General features: G+C 44.3%; 1 long non-coding RNA gene across 1 annotated transcript in view; it reads right to left on the bottom strand.

Moving 5' to 3' along the window:
* The window catches only part of LOC116148072 (uncharacterized), a 319,134-nt gene extending 309,300 nt beyond the window's left edge, over positions 1-9,834 (bottom strand). The window contains exon 1 of the long non-coding RNA XR_010377415.1: positions 9,799-9,834. This is a non-coding gene — a long non-coding RNA (uncharacterized LOC116148072). The remainder of the gene's footprint in view (positions 1-9,798) is intronic.
* Between the last annotated feature and the right edge of the window lie 3,155 nt (positions 9,835-12,989).

Genomic DNA, 12,989 nt, shown 5'->3' on the forward strand with positions numbered 1-12,989 from the left:
GGCAGGTTCTCCATGTACAGCCTGAAGCTTATACAATTGAGGAATGGCTCTTTTAGAAAAGAAAACAAAATGACAAATTCAAAGGTAAGTGTAAAATTCAGTGTTTTAGAATGAGAAAGTAAATCACAATAAATTACCTCTTTTAAAGAGCTGACAAATATCACAAACACCAATTTTTTTAATTTTTAAAAATAACCTCGTACTTTTATTAACTGCCTGACAAATCTCTGAACTGCTTCCTTTCCCATACATTATTAAATGCATAATCACTTCCTCCTATGGCAGTTGTAACAGTTACTATAGAGAGAATAGAAACATAATTTAGTCACTCCTCTGTATAATTGATGAGCACTTGTTTTCCATTATTGATAATTTAGAGAAGTTTCTTTCAGCTTCAGAACTTGTAATTAGCAATGACATGTAAATTTTTAGGACTGTTGACAAATCCAGGAAAATTCCTGTCAAGTTTCTCTCAGATGTGAGCTGTAAGATTTAAGAGAATTTTGCATAGGCAAGCGTCTAACTCTGTCCATCTCAAATCTTGTTTCTCCTCTTCTGACCACGTCCATCCCATGCCAGGCACGTCTTCATATCCGGGTACAACCTCCAGCCCTACAACTTTGGAAGCTGGTGAGATGGCACAGCAGGTGGTAGAAGCATTCCTGGAAGCCATTCCCACGCTGGGGCAGCTGGCACTAACTTAATATGCATGCGAGTGTCACATATTAACGCTGTATTAACATACCCACTACACCCAAACTGAATGTCTCACCTCAGCTTCTCCTTAGCTGGATTCTAAAATGCCCAGGGACATTCCATGTCCCAACACAAGGGGAAGTTAGCATGGAACTTGGAATTGAAAAAGAGTGATCAAAAAAAAATTACTAGCCAGAATGTGCAATCATTGGACTATATTACTAGGGTCCTTCTCAATGCCATGGAGGGGGCCTCTGTCTGTGAGGAGCTCTGCAGAGGTTCCTTTTGCCCATCAGCGGTTTTGCCCATTAATAATCAGAGGTAGCCAATCATTTCTACTCCTTTAAGAGGACAGAGGATTGACTTGGATTAGAGATGAATTCACAGGGACTAAACATGGGTTCTCTGATCCTGATCCACAATGTCTGGATCTGCCACACCCATCCTCAGTACAAGATGTGGGATAAGGGGGAGGGTATAACTCAGTGATAGCGTGAATGCTTAGCATGCATGAGGTCCATGGTTCCATCCCCAGTGCCTCCATTTAAAAAAAAAAAAAAAAAAAAAGATGTGGGATAGAATACCCCATCTATTGAATACCACGTGAGATAGAGAAATCACTTTGAGGTCCTCAGAGAATAAACAAGTACACCCACGTCAAACCGAAGAAATACAAAAAGGTAGTTGTGCCTGCTATCCAGCCTGCTTCACTGTGGTGGTACTGACAGGCTGCTCAGTGAGCCCCGCCACACCCTGGCTTCCATGTCCCTCCACCGTCCAGACCTTAATGCAGATCTGGACAGGAGCTCTCTCCTCCCCACCACCAGACCAGGCCACCACACCTCGCTTCACTCGCCTACAGCCCCGGTCAACTAACTGCTGCCACTCACTGCTGCTTTAAGGGTCTTAACAAAACTGGCTTAATCCTCCTGGCATGGAATCCAGCTACAGCAGGGCAGGCTTTACGGAGTGTGTAATCCCAGGATTCGGTGCCACCGCTACTTGGCTCCAGCGTCCACAGCGGGCCGTGCGCCACCCCCGGCGCCCCACTCCCTACTGCGCCCTCTGCAGCACCGCTCACCACTGCCTTTCCACTGGGACTGAGCTTTGCATGATTCTGCGCAGCTGAAGGAAGGCATAAGGGGGACTAAAACGGGAAGGAAAGACAGATGTAGAAAAGACCGAGGGAGGGATGGGGAAAAGAGAAGGAAAAGTTAGAGAAAACAGTATCAAATCCTTAAGGAAATCAGATGGAGATATTCTTTTAACTCAGCTAAAGGACAGAGCGAGCTTGTATTTTTAAGCCTGCAGGCTGTTGGCAAGGAAAATAAACCTCCTAACAGACCCTGAATCCAGTGACATCAAGGAGGAACGGATGGGCAAGTGAGGACAGGGGAGCGGGGGGAGGTGGGGGAGGTGACTGGTTTTTCCTACAGGACACTAGGAGAGGAAGCCTTTGAATGCAGAGTGTTGTTTTACTCTGCAATCACCAACAGACTTCCGTCACTGACTGTTCCACATAGGTTTAGCATCAGCGCCTTCCACCAGCATTTATATCAACGCACAAATCAAATGGATGATTCCTGAATGTGTTTTCAGCCTAGAGAGGTCACGTGGGAACTTCACGGCATGTCAGACCCGAAAGGTTAGTTACTGTCGTCACCAGTATCACAATCATCAACATCGCGCTCATCATTACTTTAGATGGGAAAACTCTTCAGTCTGTATTTCCAAATTCCCTTCCCACCCTGAGACTTCTGCAGTAACAGACCCCGTGGCACAGCAGCACAGAAATCCCTCTCGTGTAGCTCTCTCCCCTCCACCCCTTAAAAGTTCTTTCATGTAATTGTGCGCATTCTGGTATACAGCCAGATAGCGTGGAGTTCCGGGTAGGAAACAGAAGAAAAGGTCAAAAAAGGAAAGATCAAGGAAGCAGCAACAAAATTTAAACTTGGAATGGCCCCAAAAGTGCCAGCACTGTTTATCTAGGTGCTCAAAAACCATATGCAGATCACATGCAAATGAGCCCGTGGCCCTCTTAACTAATTCGATACACCTGGATGTGGCTCTGAGGAAAAGCCTAATGGAGCCACCTGCTAGGAGCGCAGGAGGAATAGCCCCCTGGTGGTGTTTCACCCCTTCTGTTTCTGCTGCCAGTTCTGACTAGGGGAAGCGATGAGCTGGTGCAGAGCAGTAACTAAGAGTTGGGGGAAAGAATAGTAACCACGGGATTTCATTCAAGCCGTCATTATTTCGTACTGAGAAATTACGAGGAGGCACAGACCTACCCATCCAACCTCAAAATGCAGAACACACTACCCATCCTATGGCAAGGGACTTGGGGCAAATTAGTCAGAGGTACCAGTGTTTCCAGGCGCTATGTTTTGTGGTGGGATAAGGAGGGACTCAGTTTCTGCTGCCCAGGATAGGCGAAGGGAGTGTCGGCCTGCATCTCCCAGCCAGTTGCCAGCAGTCAGCAGGGGGTTGGGGGTCAACAGTTGGACCAAGCTGGCTTCTTGTTTGGAACGTTCTCTGATCTTGGACTGAGCAACAGGACTGTGATGTTCCTTCACTGCAGTAAGAGAAAGCAAATTACATGCCCTCCTTAATCTGTCTGCCCCTCACCGGAGGGGCTGCAATCAGGGTCTGTGACGCTGGCTTCCCAGCTGGGCCCTTTCCTTGAAGTCTCCCGCCCACCTGGTTCCTGCAGAGAAGTTGGTATATTAGGCTTAGGGTGATTCAGGACAAGACAGTCTCAAATTTCCCAAAGATTCAAGTGCAGATGGGGATTAGAAGGAAGAAAATGTGTACAGTAGAGGAGACACTTGATGGGTAGCTAGAGTAGGGCTTCGCAATGCAAATATATTTATTCATGCAGCCAACACAACTTCCCACATGCATGGTGCAGGTAACGGATGGGGGCCACTTCCCAGAATGGAAAATGGGAAAACATACTTGAGTGTGCCCAGCCACGTACTACCTTCAAGTGCCCAGGCAGCAGTCTTAAGGGGATTCAGCCCTAGAGGATTCACAGGGCTCTCTTCTCTGTTCCAACTGGTATCAGTCAGGGTTCAGCCAAAGTAGCAGAAACACCATGAGAGCTGATTGATAGACAAGCAGGCAGACTGACAGATTTACTACAAGGACTTGACTTTATGCAGTTGTGAACCCTGGTTAAGCAGGTTTCTTTTGAACATCTACAGCTGCTGTTGGAGCTTGTTGATCACAGGGCAGACAGGCAGGAATGTGGGGGAAAGCAAGAAGCAGGAACCCACAAGATGGACTGAAATGCATGTCAGTTCTTGCCTCTGGCCTTGGAGGCATGAATGTCCTGCAGAAGCCAGGGCCCTTTATCAAGGAGCCAAAGAGCATCCTAGTTACTACTTCACGCTGACGAGGTGAGTCAGCTTATCGGCGACAACGTATGTGAGCTACAAATGGCTGTGCCTTCACTTTCGCCCTCCACCTCCCGCACAAGGCTCTCTTGTGACCCGCCCTAGCAGGAAACATACAGGAAAGGGAAGTTGGAAACTGTGGCTCCACCTACACAAGCACACACATCACGAAGCCACCACGCTCTCTAAAGCCTCTCTCTTGGCAACAGTGGATCGGGCCCTGGCTGGGCTCAGCCACTCAGCAGGCTGACTTCCAGGGAACCACAGGCAGGAGCTCGAGCCTGCAGCACTGGCCCACGACAGGGCTGGAGGAAGGACACAGAAGCACAGCTGAGTCAAAGTCTGCAGAGTCACCCAAACGCGCCGAGGGCCAGTGATGGAGAGGGAGGCCTGGCCTGACACAGCCTCTGCTCTTCCGCCACAGCCCCACTTGGGCCAGGGGCGTGACCACACACTGCCATCTCTCCACACTCACTGCCAGATGATGCCGCGGTGGGGACTTGTTCATCACTCAGCACTGACGGCTGCAGAAGGGGGCTTCAGCACTGCCAGAGGAAGCAGACAGGAAGGCTCTCCTTGTCTTCAATTTTCACTTTGACAATGAGTTTCCTTGCAGGGACTCACAATTAGCTGGGTTCTACTGGTGCTACCGTGAAAATGAAGGAAAATTGCCCGGGGTTTGGGAAAAAAAAAAAAAAAAAAAGGAGTTAGATGCTATGGCTCCATGTTGGCATGCACAGAGATTACTGAACTCCTTATTAACTGCACTGGGGCTTAGCCAGGACCCCAGGCAGGTGGTCTGGGACTGAGCATGTGTGTGATTCACACAGGATAAGCGCATCCAAAAGGTGACAGCGATGGTTGAGGGGGAAGGGTGGCTAATTCCCGACATGCCTCTCAGTGAGGCAGGCCTTGGAAATGCCTCCTTCCCCCGAGAGCCCCGAGAGAAAGTCAGCTCTTCAATCCTAGAGAGGCTTGTTTCAGCACAACAGACACGCGCCCCGGCGCTGATGCTCAATCTAACTTACCAGATGGCATTGAAAAGTCACAGCTTCCGTTTTTCTTACGCTGACAAGGTTTCAGAAGGGTAGAAACGAAACACTTCCTCCAAGTTAAATAGTGTCTGTTCTGGCACCGTGGAGGACTCACTTCAGCCCAAGTGCACAGAGGCTTGCACATGCCTGTGCGCACGTGTCTGCGTGAACAGGAGGTGGGGTAGGGATGGGAGATGGTGTGATGCCTAAAGCTCTGCACTCCTTGGCTGCCCTTGCAACCTCTAATGCTAAAAATAAATAACTTAGGTTAGAGAACAGTCACAATAGGCATCTGGTAAAAGGAAATAAAGTGTTCAAGGACCTAACTGAAAATTAGTCTTCACAGCCCAGAATACCAACAGCATCATTCTTCATCAGGGGCTTTAAGAAAGTCAAGCAGCCAGGACAGAGATGGCCCCAGGTTGGAGCTCTGTTCTCACTGATGTGGTACCTTCTATTAGCAAGCCAGTCTACACTGTCATAAATTATGAGTTGCTCCGCAAAGCATCCCAAGGGAAATGGTCAAGATCATCGGGGAGGCTAGGGCAAAAAGTAAGTGGAGACTAGGAGAAGCTTAGAAATTGCTGGATTGGGGCAGAGTAGGCAGCGGGAAGTTCAGAAGGCAGAGCTGGCTTAGTTCCACCTCTGCCACCTCCGGTCAATGATCAGGGCAGATCCTCAGCCTCAGTTCCCTCACCAGTAATACAATGATAGCAACGCCTATATCAGAGACTTTTCCCCCAGTAAATAAGAGATGAGGTATACACAAAACTTGATACCTGACAAAGAAAAGACAAAGCTAATATCTGAGATGTTCAATTATTAATAATAGCTACCATTTATGATATTCATTAGTTATCTGATCCTTCAAATGCTCTATTTTATACATGAGGAAATTGAATCTCAAGAGGTTAAAAATATTATCCAAAGTCTCACTGGTAAACAGAATGGCTGAAACTTTAACTCAGGCTTCTGGCTTCCAGGCTGCTGACTTCAAAGCCTACCTGTGGATCTTCATTCCGTTCTGCCTGCCTTTCAATGCCATGATTGGCCAGTCAGCCAAAAGCAGGTATCTCCCCACTCACGCTTCTAGGTTTTCTCAGATCTGAGGTGTTACAGAAATATAAGTAGAGTAAGTTCAATATTCACATCACAGAGTTTTGGAAGCTGCATCCCTTTTGCAGCTAACGTGAGCTTGGATTTCAAAACTTTTGCGTGCTCTGACCTGCTCTTTAACCTTCAGCTCTGGACCTTATATGCACCTCTTGGAAGAACAAGTTCTTAATTCTTTCCCTGGCTATCTAGGACCTCTCCAAGACTTTCTTCTAGGGCCAGTCTCTAGTAATAGTGGCCCCTTAGTTCTGAGACATAACTTTGCCTCTTAGGGTATCCTGTTTCTTCTAGGTAAATGCATTCTAGGTCCTGCATTCTCTGTGCCTAGCTTAGCACAAGCACCAGAGCCTTTGCACCTGAGCTGGTCACAGTAGAAGAAATAGTATTCCTTCTTCTCAATAATCGATGTGGACTTGGGGGTACAGCGTGTGTCAAGCACCAGGCTTGAGCCACCGTGAGGAAAGCTGATCTTGCCTTGGTCAGAACAGAAGGAGGATGTAGCCAAATTTTGGCATCATTAAACTGGTCAACCAGCTGCAAGACATTACCAGCTGCTGTGTTAATCATTAATGAGGCAGACAGTGCCTGTTGCCTGCGTAGTGAACCAAACATTATGACTTGGTTTTCATTTCATTTAAAATTAACTCACTGGATGAAGGATCAGCCTCCAGCTTGTGAGAGACAGAGCTGCTGGCACAAAGTGGGGACTGGCAGGCCAGAAGCACAAAAGGAACATAAAGTCCCTCACTGATATGATCCAACTGTTTGTATGCAGGCAGTGTCTTTTAATTCAATTCGATCTCAGCTCCTCAAAGCTGCCACTCAAAATATTTCTGTAATTCCAGGCAGAACCTCCACGTGTCACAGCTCCCTCCTGCCATGGCGTAGGCTGATGCCTCTCCAAATTACTTTTACTACGTCTTTAAATATAGGCAAAGTTACAGTGCAGTCCTACTCTTTATTTTCAGATTGTAATCTTCCTATTCAAGGAAAGCAAAGATAATTTTTTAAACTTTTATTATGTTTAAATACACAGAGGTAGAGAAAATCAATGAACCCACTATTCGCCTTCAACAATCATGGACGTTCTACCAATCTTGTTTCATCTACCTCCCCAAAGTTGCTGGGTTTTGTTTCTCCTGGAATATTTTAAAGCAAAACCAAGATATCCTATTCTATTGAAAAATTATTTACAAAGGATCTCTAATAAGAACATTACCTATCTATGCATATGTAAACACTTATGGCATTATTAAGCCTAACAGAAATTAACAAGTGTTTATTATTACCACCAAATAATAAGAGCATATTCAAATTTCCCTGATTGTCACAGAGATGTCAGCTTATAACCGATTCTTCTATGGAGGATCCAAACAAGGTCCACACCTCCTTGCATTTGGTTGTTAGGTTTTACTTTATAATACTCCTTCCTTCCTTTCTTCATTCCTCATCCTTTTTCCCCAGAACAATTAGTAAAACTGGGTCATCTGTTCTCTAAATTGTCCTATATTCTGAATTTGGCTGACTGCTTCCTCATAGTGTTATTGAATGTGTCCTTCTAGCCTCCATATCTCTTGTAAACAAGAGGTCTGAGCACTCTCAAAGTCATTCTACGAAGCCAACATCTCCCTGATACCAAAACCAGAAAAAGACACTACCAAAAAAAAAGAGAATTACAGCAATATCTTTGATGAATATAGATGCAAAACTTCTCAACAAAATGTTAGCAAACCAAATCCAACAACACATAGAAAAAATCACACAACATAAGCAAGTTGGATTCATCCCAGGATCACAAGGATGGTTCAATATTTGTAAATCAATCACGGTGATACACCACATCAACAAAAGACAAGACAAAAACCACATGATCATCTCAATAGATGCATAAAAAGCATTTGACAAACTTCAGCATCCACTTATGATAAAAACTCCTACCAAAGTGCATATAGAGGAAACATATCCCAACATAATACAAGATATTTATGACAAACCCACAGCCAACATAATGTTCAATGGTGAAAAGCTGAAAGCCTTCCCATTAAAATCTGGAACAAGACAAGGCTATCTACCCACTGTCACCACTTCTGTTCAACATAGTGTTAGAAATCTTAGCCACAGCCATTAGAAAAGAAAAAAATTAAAGGGATATAAATTGGAAGAAAAGAAGTAAAACTGTCATTATATGTAGATGACATATTATATACAGAAAATCTCCACACAAAAACTACAAGAACTGATAAACCAATTCAGCAAGGTACCAGGACACCAGACAAACATGCGGAAATCTGCTGCATTTCTTCACACTAACAATGAAATATCAGAAAAGGAAAGTTAAAAAAAAAATTCCTTTTATTTTTTTTTAATTGATGTACAGTCAGTTACAATATGTCAATTTCTGGTGTACCTCACAATGTCCCAGTCATGCATATACATACATACATTCAAAAACAATTCCCTTTAAAATTGCACCAAAAAAAAAAATACCTAGGAATAAACCTGACCAAGGAGGTGAAAGACATATATGCTGAGAACTATAAAACACTGATAAATGAAACTGAAGATGATTCAAACCGATGGAAAGATAACCCACACTCTTGGATTGGAAGGATTAATATTGTTAAAATGGCCATACTACCCAACGCAATCTACAGGTTTAATACAATCCCTGTCAAATTACCCAGGACATTTTTCACAGAACTAGTACAAATAACCCTGAAATTTATATGGAACCATAAAAGACCCAGAATTGCTCAGTTTGTTCTTGTTGCTTAGGTGGTCAATTAAAAAAGAAGCTTCATTTATGCTGTTTGCAGTGGCCAGGATGTGGAGATGACCCAGGTGTCCATTGGCAGACCACTATATATCTCTATATATAGATATATATGTATATGCAGTGGACTACTACTCAGCCATAAAAAAGAATAATGCCATTTGCAGCAACATGGATGGAACTGGAGAATGTCATTTTAACTGAAGTAAGCCAGAAAGAGAAAGAAAAATGCCATATGATATCACTTATATGTGGAATCTCAAAAAAAAAGGACACAAATGAACTACTTATCATTTATAACTCAAATGATCAATTTCTTGAGTGTGTGCAAGCACACCTGACTGTCCTTTATGACTGGATTACTGCGTTCTGCTGATTCTTATTTTGGGGTTGGCCCTTTATCCTTTGATAACTGTTTAGCTTTTTTTAAAGCTAAGGCTCTAAACTGTTCTTAGAAACAATGAACAGTACATATATGTAACTTTTTCAAATGCACAGTATATTATATTTACATGCAATATATAGTATATGTGCAGTCAAATTATATCCATTTTACCTAATAAAACTGAAAAATGAAGAAAAGGAAGCTGCATCAAGAAGCGATGATATTTTCAGACTTACTGTTGACTTCGTGAGTTTCAGTTTTGAAAACTGAGCTTCTCCATGGGTAAGACAGCTGCCGCCTACTACTCAAAGGCTGTAAGGATTTCATAGTAAACAACAGTACAATATTTAAACATGGGGAAGGGGTGAAATGCCCATTTTGATTTAGATCAAACCCACCTACCTGTTTGCTCCATCTCCCTCACTCATGATACTCATGGCTCTATATTCTCTCAGTAATTTATTTCCTCAAAAGTGTCATCCTCTTTAGCCTCTGAACATACTGCTCACTTTGCCAGGAACACTCACTTCCTCTTCCCTCTTTTTGCCTTGCTAACTCTTAGTTTGTATATTCTTTCTTCCAGGAAACCTTCCCTGATCCCCACCCTTCCATTAAGTGCTTCCCCATCAGGGCATTTATCATTTTCTGTTATAATTGTATACTTACATTCCTCACTGGCAACAAGGTCTCTGAGAGCAGAAACTAAACATGCCTTAGGAATTGCTACATCACAGCACAGAACCATCTGTATATAGTCAATCTGCATACAGTGGGCAAATATGAAGCATTTATTCATAAGTAAATAAATGAATGGATAATTCACTCTGAATTTTCTATTTCTTCATTTAAAAAATATTTATCATACACTTATTAGGTACATAGCATTACACTAGGTACTCCTGGAACAACAATGTATATTAATCTGTCTATAACATACAGTTCCCAGCCTCAAGGAACTTACATCTAGCTGGCAAGTACAGAAAAACACATAGGAAAAACTAAGTAACATTCATATATTCAGTGAAAATAAGATTGAAATTATTTCTTTTCTATATGACAATCAGGAAAGGTAAGATCAACTATTTAAATGCTGCCAGTGTTGCTGACGGAACAAAGGACATAAAATCTGAAAGTAAACCTTTAAGTTTGGCAGTCAGGAGGTTAACAGTAAACTTTGAGAGAGGAACTTCAGAACTTGGTGACAGAAGCAGCCAGATTGCAGGGCATGTGGAGTGAAATACTAGCGAGGACGCCCAGTCTGTGGGGGGAGCCCACATATTCAAGAAGGTTGGCAGGAAGAGAACAGAGGACCACTCTTTTGGAGGCAATAGTTCAAGCTGGTTTAAAGGCAGATGGGAAGGATCCCACAGAGAGGCAGAGTCTAAAACGCCCAGGTAACGCCAAACACCCGATACGACACCATCCTGAAAGGGGAGATAGGGACCAATGCTACCTGCTGGGGCCAGGAGTGAGCCTAGGAAAGGGAGACACCTTCTCCAAGACGGGAGGAGAATGAAGGCTGGGACTTTGAGGAAGCAGGTGGATTTGGAGGAACTGCCAGATGGCTTCCAAACTCTCAGGAAAGTAAAAAGTTAAGACCATTTGCTGAGAAGGCAAGAGAACGGCCAATCTGGGAAACTTGAGAGTGGAGGTGGTTTAGAAGAGCTAATATGCAGAAGTGTTCTCTCTTGCAGCATGGTCTACGCCAGATGTCCTTCTAGTATTCAGCAAGCAGGGCAGATACGCGAGGGACACCTGACATAAAACCTTCCACTGTCATGGGGTCGGCTTCTTCCAGACAGGCTGACACGGAACACTTACAGGGAAGGCAAAGGCATACTCAAGTGCACCCTACGGTACAGAAGGGGAGAAACGAAGGGAAAAGAAACCCAGAGGAGTGTCGCATCACATTCCAAGATACATAGGATTGAAGAAAGAGATCATGTACCTAATCGAAAAGGTTAAGACCCAGCTTAGTAGTGAAGACGGGAACAGGGGCACAGAAGCAAACCCCGTCATGAAGGTGGGTATCGGAGTCCTATCCAGCTCCGTTCAGGGAACTCGGCTGTTTCACAACATCCAAGGCTGTTTGGCTGTGTTCTTACCAAGCTGCCCACAGTTGCAGCCACTTCCATCCTAGAGCATTTTAAAGGTGTGCTTGGCCTTTGGCATCAACAAACGAGCAGGTGGCACCAGAAAAATGTGTCACAACCAGCAGGGCTCAATGTCAATGTCAAGACCCTAGCATAAGACACGTTTACAGGCCTACAAAGGATTTAAGCACTAAGGTATTACCAAAACAGGACTGGCACGAAGGGAACCTGTCAAATGCTTTACACTAGAATTGAGATTCACTCTGATGGTGAGTTCTTGAGGGAAAGGTAGAGTAGGCCATTTATTAAAATCTGGGACTGAGAGGTAACTGGGGCTTAACAATACGACAAACATGAGACTCTCTTCTAACTAGTCACAAAGGTCAGGTTATGTTCATTTCTCTTACCACTATCAACACAAGTTCTAGAAACTCCAAAAGGACTGAACCAGAAGTGACAACGCAGAGGCTCAGGACATGGTGCAGGTGGGTTTTGGATACAGACTCTCGCGAGAGCTGCTTGGCCAGGGTGAAGCCTCACAGACTCATGAACTAGGCCTAGAACCACAAAGCCAGGGGGCGTGGAAATAATCACCCCAAGAGGACACAGAAGTGAAGTCTACTGGTCAGAATTAGGTACACACCAAGTCTGAGAAGAGAAGTGTAGGAGATGACAAAAAGAGGAAGGAAAATCAGTAAATTTTAAAATCGAAAGAGTGAGAGGAAATTGAAAGGGCGGTAAACGCATTTACATGGTCAAGAATCTGAAATGCAGGAGCAGGCTTGCAAGCCTGTCTCAGAGGAGTGAGCTGGGGAAATATGCCTGCCCAGCACCCAGACATAAAGCTGTGTGTCACATGGGGTACTTGTGGCTGACTATCCATGAAGCATTCTCCACCCCCAATTTTTAAGACCTGTGCTGAGCCATAAAACCAGGCAGCCTCCAAAGGAGTATATAGTGTAGGGATCAAAAAGACATAAAGGATTCAGCACAAGGAAGCTTCTTAGGTGAGATCAGGTGGTGTATTAGCGGACCTGGGCTGTATTCTGAGAAACTTTCTGACCTTGTGAAATTGGGATTGGAAAATGACAGTATGGTAGGGGGCGACCAGAGTTAACAATGGAAATGTGCAGTGGACAAATGTAATTTCTTGCTGTCAAGCATCCATTCTCTTTCACTGTGAGCACATAGCCTCCCACCAGTGTGTATGTGATCTTGAGCACGGATGGCTCACAGTGCCTTCCACTAACACCTAGTACAGAAGCTGAAAGGAGCCAGATCCTGGTTCCTCCCCTTCTCTGCCATCCCGAAAGTGGGCGCTGGGCCCTATGCTCAGCCAGTCAGACTCCATAACTCTGAACCTGAACACATAAGGTGGGGACTGGTGGAAGCTGTGGTGGGGGTGATATAATCCTTGGTTACTTCTAATTTTCTAAGCCTGGTCCTGATCTCATCAATTCTCTGAACACTTCACATCCTTCCAACGTATGTCCTTCCTGC

The sequence above is a fragment of the Camelus dromedarius genome, chromosome 23, assembly GCF_036321535.1.
Source record: "Camelus dromedarius isolate mCamDro1 chromosome 23, mCamDro1.pat, whole genome shotgun sequence".
Classification (NCBI taxonomy): Eukaryota; Metazoa; Chordata; class Mammalia; order Artiodactyla; family Camelidae; genus Camelus; species Camelus dromedarius.